Source organism: Zea mays, chromosome 9, assembly GCF_902167145.1.
Source record: "Zea mays cultivar B73 chromosome 9, Zm-B73-REFERENCE-NAM-5.0, whole genome shotgun sequence".
Classification (NCBI taxonomy): domain Eukaryota; kingdom Viridiplantae; phylum Streptophyta; class Magnoliopsida; order Poales; family Poaceae; genus Zea; species Zea mays.
The window spans coordinates 150,558,871-150,565,072 of NC_050104.1; the positions used below are offsets into that span (position 1 = coordinate 150,558,871).

At 54.4% G+C, this 6,202-nt stretch overlaps 1 pseudogene; it reads left to right on the forward strand.

Moving 5' to 3' along the window:
* The first annotated feature begins 2,077 nt into the window (after positions 1 to 2,077).
* LOC103639386 (peroxidase A2-like) lies at positions 2,078 to 4,602 on the forward strand (annotated as a pseudogene).
* The last annotated feature ends 1,600 nt before the right edge of the window (positions 4,603 to 6,202 follow it).

The following is a 6,202-nucleotide window of genomic DNA, read 5'->3' on the forward strand; positions in this document are numbered from 1 at the left end:
ATAATGAAAATAAACGCACACGGAATGCTTCGGTGTCAGCCAATTCTCCTAATTGTGCTAGGAACTGGCCTATGTGCTCACGCGTGCTCTTTCCTTGGTCACCCGAAAACTTTGCAAACTCGGGTATCCTAGTTCCCTGTGGGTATGGGTGGTGATCAAATCGGCTGTCATAAGGCTTCCGATATGATTGCCCCCCAGGGATCATGCTTACTCCGAGCTTATCTCGGAACGCCCCGGCTATTTCTTCCCTCACTATACCAATGGCAGTCGGTGCAAGACCACCGGCTCTCTGGTCAAACATAGGTGGGGGTGGTTGCATGTTAGTATGTTGTCGTTCCCCCCATTGGTTTGAGCTACGTGGTGCATTTCCATTTGCGCTATATGGCTCATATGTTTGATCGTTTCTTTCCGGCCTTCTAGGTGGGGCCGGGAAGCTTTCCTGGGCTCTGGATCCTGAATTAATGGGCTGGTGCATTGCATAATGTGATGGGAAGTGTTGTTGGGACGGGCGAGGATTCAGGTAATAATCCCCCTCAAAAGACTCATGCGCGGACTGTCCGGATACGTACCCGGACCGTCCGTGATTATATGCGGACCGTCCGTCGTTGTATGCGGACCGTCCGACTGGATAGTTTAAATTCGGTGCCCTATGTGGTGGCTCGGGTGTGTGTCTAGGTAACTTATTAAAAATGGGCCCGACTGTGGCTGACCCGGACGGTCCGCGCTCGCGAGCGGACGGTCCGGACATGTGTAGATCGGCTGGTTTACTGCCGATTTGCGTTTGCTCAGGGTACGTGTCCATCGGCATCCCATAAGGGGGTTGTGACTGGTCGTGACAACCTTTAGCCGATGTATTACGTGTATTATCTCCTAATTCAACCTCGTGTGAAGGAAAATTTGCTATACTAGATTTATCAAATGCACGTACTAGTCTCCTACAATCGTTTTGCATAACCCCTATGATATTTTGCATATGTTCTCGCTGTTCGTCTATGTAAGCTTTAAGATATTGGAGTTCGTTGGTGCTACTTACATTTGGGGTAATCGTAGTAGGTCGGAGCGAAGCCAGATCTGTCGCCCGTTGCCGAACGACTTTGTTGTTCCTGTCCACTTTGAAGTCAGCCAGGAACTTCGCCTTTGCTTCTTGGATCAGCTGCTCCTGGCGCTCCTTGAACAGAAGTTGTTCTTCAGCCGGCAAGGCTTCCCATGTCGGTGTGATGATATTGCTGGTGGAAACCTCAGAGCTATCTTTTGAACCGGCCATTGAGGGCCGATTTGATAGGTCTATATGTGTTGTCCCCAGCGGAGTCGCCAAAAAGTATGTTGACGCCTTTTCAGAGGCGCCAATTACTCAAGAGAACCAGCGGCGGTGCTCTATGCACAGGGGCGGACGGTCCGCGCGCGGAGGCCGGACGGTCCGCTGCCTGGTGCGAGGCGGCGGTGCTTTCTGGTCAGGCGCGGACGGTCCGCAGCACAGGGCCGGACGGTCCGCGACCTGGTGCAGGAGCTCGGGTTCCCTGCCTGACGGCCGGACGGTCCGCGCCCTAGGGCCGGACGGTCCGCGCGTGCGCAGGGGCGGCGGAGGATCGCCGGCGGCGCCTAGATCTCGCTCCCGGGAGGGACCCCGTCGGGGAGGAGAGATCCTAGGTGGTGTCTAGGCTCGGGCCGGCCGACCTAGACTCCTCTAATCGACGTAGAGTCGAAGAGAGACGAAGAATTGGGGATTGGAAGGCTACACCTAAACTAGACTAGAACTACTCATAGGATAAAATGCGAAATAGAAGTTGTATTGATTCGATTGTTGATGATTACAAATCGGCCGTATACCTCTCTATTTATAGAGGAGGGGGGCTGGACCCTTTACAAACTAATTTCCGAGCTTATCCCATGATTTTAGCTAACAACCGTAGCACAAAACTCGGAACCCTAATCTGTTCTGCGCACGCGCGGACCGTCCGGCCCACAGGCGCGGACCGTCCGGACCGCGGACCGTCCGGCCTCAGGGCCGGACCGTCCGCGCTCAATTTTGGTTCGAACAGTAACATACCACTCGGAGTCGCGCAGCCAGATATAGCTCGCTCTGGGAGAGGTTAATGGCGGCTAGTCTTCAGCTCGCCATTTTCATGTCCGCCGCCATCGCGCTCGGGTTCGCCGGCGTCCAGGCCGGCGCGGCGCAGCTGTGCAGCGAGTACTACGACCGGACGTGCCCCGTCGTGCACCGGGTCGCGCGGCGGGTGCTGAAGAAGGCGCACGAGTCCGACGTCCGCATCTACGCCAGCCTCACCCGCCTCCACTTCCACGACTGCTTCGTGCAAGTAAAAAAGCAGCTGGCCCCGTGTCCCGTCCCGTGCAAGTAAAAAGCTTGCTGCTTGCGCCGTACGCACGTCCTGAGCCTGCGTGTGTTTGTTTCTTCATCCAGGGCTGCGACGGGTCCATCCTGCTGGACAACAGCTCCAGCATCGCGTCGGAGAAGTTCGCCACGCCCAACAACAACTCGGCGCGCGGGTACCCTGTTGTCGACGCCGTCAAGGCGGCGCTGGAGGAGGTCTGTCCAGGCGTCGTCTCCTGTGCTGACATACTGGCCATCGCCGCCAAGATCTCGGTCCAGCTGGTGAGTTTTTTATATATAGAATCAATCCAATCAACAACAAATTAGGAACGCAATGGCACCAAATTAGGTCCACCGTACTATGGAACCAAATGCTACCTAAGAACGGTATCATTTTTTAATGAGTTGATCTTGACAAAACTGCATTGTTCAATTAGATTTGACACACAGCAGCAAACAAACTATCTGATTGTCGTTAGCTGCGTATGTGCCTGGAGCAATAATTCGGAAGGCGTCGGTGTAAAAAAAAAATTGAACTAGCTAACTCGTATGGCCATTGGAGAGATCTATGAGAAGAAGTTGACAGAATTGAACGCCATTCCTAAAAGCATGCAAAAAACACTGATATTAGTAATAGCCTAGCTAGTACTCTGTGGATATTCATACGTCCCATCACGTCGGCAGTCACCAGCAGGGGGCTGGATATAGATGTCCAAACGGGCCACCCAGCACGGACCCGGCCCGAACCCGTTTCGGCCGGTACGAATAGGGCCGGGCCAGGCACGGCCCGTTGTTCGGGCCGGGTCGGGCTGACCCACGTGACTAGGGACATGCCCAAACCCGGCACGCCTAGGGAAAAATCGTGCCGGGCCGGTCCGTTGGCCCGATGGGCCTCAACGGACCGAGCCGGTCACTGGCCCGAACCAACAGTAGAGCGGTATATAAATACATATATTTAACAGAATTAATCATATATAATAACATATTATTTACATATATTAAGACAACAAAATATTTATGTATACATTTTATATTTATGTATGCATTTTATATATGTTTGGCCGCGTATTTAGTATTTACATATTATGAGAGAATTAAATGTATTTACATATTTAGTATTTACATAAATATGCGGGCCGCCATCGGGCCGACCTATTTATCGGGCCGGGTCAGGCCAAAGCCTGCGGACCGCCGTATCTGTCCATACCCGGCCCGCTAGACGAACCGTACCGACCCGGGCTCGTAACCGACCGTGCCGGGCCGTGTTTGGACCGGGTTAAATTCGTGCCGTGCCACAGGCCAAACGGGCGGCCCGCACTCACCAATCAGTATCCTTTTCCGTGCCACGCTTTAATCCAACACGGTCACATGACGCGTGGTCCCCGTTCGTCCGTGTATGCGGTATGCCCCACTAGTCCGGCGGGCCACGGTGGCGCGTGCCCCTCGGCCGGCGCGACGGCACCACCGCCAACAACCTCCCAAGCCCCTTCGACAACCTCACCACGCTCCAGCAGAAGTTCGGAGCCGTCGGCCTGGACGACACCGGACACCGACCTTGTCGCCCTCTCAGGTATCGCGTGATTATTCTGCACCTGCACGAACACAGATGCATCGTGGTGGCATGCATCACAAGGACGGTGGATGCATGCAGGGGCGCATACGTTCGGGCGCGTGCAGTGCCGGTTCGTGACGGCGCGGCTGTACAACTTCAGCGGCACGAACCGGCCGGACCCGACGCTGGACAGGGGGTACCGGGCGTTCCTCTCCCTGCGGTGCCCGAGGGCCGGCGGCAACGCGTCGGCGCTCAACGACCTCGACCCGGCCACGCCGGACACCTTCGACAGCGACTACTACACCAGCATCGAGGCGCGCCGCGGGACGCTGCAGTCCGACCAGGAGCTGCTGTCGACGCCCTCCGCGCCCACGGCGCCGATCGTCCACCGCTTCGCCGGCAGCCAGAAGGAGTTCTTCAGGAGCTTCGCCAGGTCCATGATCAGCATGGGGAGCATCCAGGTGCTGACGGGGAGCCAGGGTGAGATCAGGAAGAACTGTAGAGTGGTCAATGGAAGCTAGACTCGTCGAAGACGCAAGTAGTAGCTTTTGTAATGTGGTGTGTGCCTAAGTTACTGGTGAATTGAAATTGAAAGCACTTCTGCTATGTACGATGCTGCAAACATGTACGTGTAGACGTGTAGTTTGAGTGCATGATGCACCGATGCATTTGTTTATGTCAAAAGGTGATTCAATAAAGTGGTGTCTGAATTTTTGTTCAATAAACATGTACATGCACTAATCTCACTACATTGGCTGCAGCCTGCAGGTTGAGGGCGAAGATCTCATGCAGCAAGCCCTGCTGCCAGTTAGTCCTGCAAGATGGGCCGTGCCGTGCTGGCCCGGCACGAGCCCGTCGTGCTTCGGGCTTCAAAGTGTCGGGCCGGGTCGGCACGAATTACTTCCGGGCCGGGCCTTATCGTGCCTATACACTAAAATGGAGGCCCAGCACGGCACTAAAGCCCGCCGTGCTTGAATCGGGCCGTGCTTTTTTAGGCCCGGCACGCAATTAAAAATAAAAACAGTTCATATTACATTAAAAGCTCACAGTCCATATTAACAGCAATGAACACAAATATGAACAACTTGTAGAGTGGAGACTGGAACTGGAACTGCGCACAGCTCTGTGTAGCTGTGTGCTGTGTGCTGCGTCGTGTTGTGTTGTCACAGGTACAGTACAGACAAATGCCCAGTCTCGCTGAGAAGAGAGAACTCTCCGCTTGTCTTGTTCTTTTTTTCACGAGCTACGGAATCTTGGATGCACACCTTTTTGTTTGACAGCGTTTCTGATTCACAGGGTGCACAGCCAGTGGACTGGAACTGGCGCTTCCGCGCTTCGATTCCTGAATCCTGGCTGCGCGGCGCGGTCGCGGAGACGGGAAGCTGGAACTGAAACGGCGTCGCTGGCGCTTCGATTCCTGGAGACTGGAGAGTGGAGACTGGAACTAGAGGTGGCGGGCTGGCGGCACGGCGCCCTGGAGATTGTGACGGGTGCTCTGGAACTGGGAATGGCGCTGGCCCGGGTTAGGGTTTAGGCGGCGGCGCGACGTACTCTGGAGAGTGGAACAGAAACGAGGCGTCGCTGGTATGAATGAATTGCGCATGCGAGTGAACCCTAAAGGCCTTAACGCGTGCAACTGCGAATCTGGGCTGACCGTGCCATTTTTCGTGCCGGGCTGGCCCGAGCACGGCCCATTACCTCGTGCCGTGTCATTTGGGCCATCGGGCCGAAACGTTAAGCACGGCCCAGCACGCTAATCGTGCCGTGCTGGCCCGGTTTCTTTTCTACCGTGCTGGGCCGGGCTTCGTGCTTTTAAATTCGTGCCGTGCCCGTGCTGGCCCGATGAGCACGGCCCAAACTAACAGGACTACTGCCAGTGCCAGCTGGTTGCGAGTTTGTTGCGTCAAGGGCGTCCTCAACATATGCTACGGTATAAGTTGGAACGTCTCCTGGACCAACAACATGTCTATTGGAAGCAAAGGGCACACTCAACTTGGCTACACAAAGGAGGAGAAACAAGATAAACAAGTTAAAGGATGATGGAGGGGAGGAGGTGACCAAAAAAGCATCTAAAAACTTGTATTGCCAACAACCAGTATCAACATTTATTTGTGTCCACTGCTAGCACATATATAGGTTGAGGAGGTGCTTGAGTGTGTGCAAGGTCGTGTTACTCAAGAAATGAATGATAATCTCATTAAACATTTTACGGGAGAGGAGGTCATCAGGGAGGCGTTACAAGACATGGGAGATCTAAAAGCACCCGGGGCTGACGGAATTCTGGTGATTTTCTACAAGGAATTTTGGTCACTTGGTGGTGA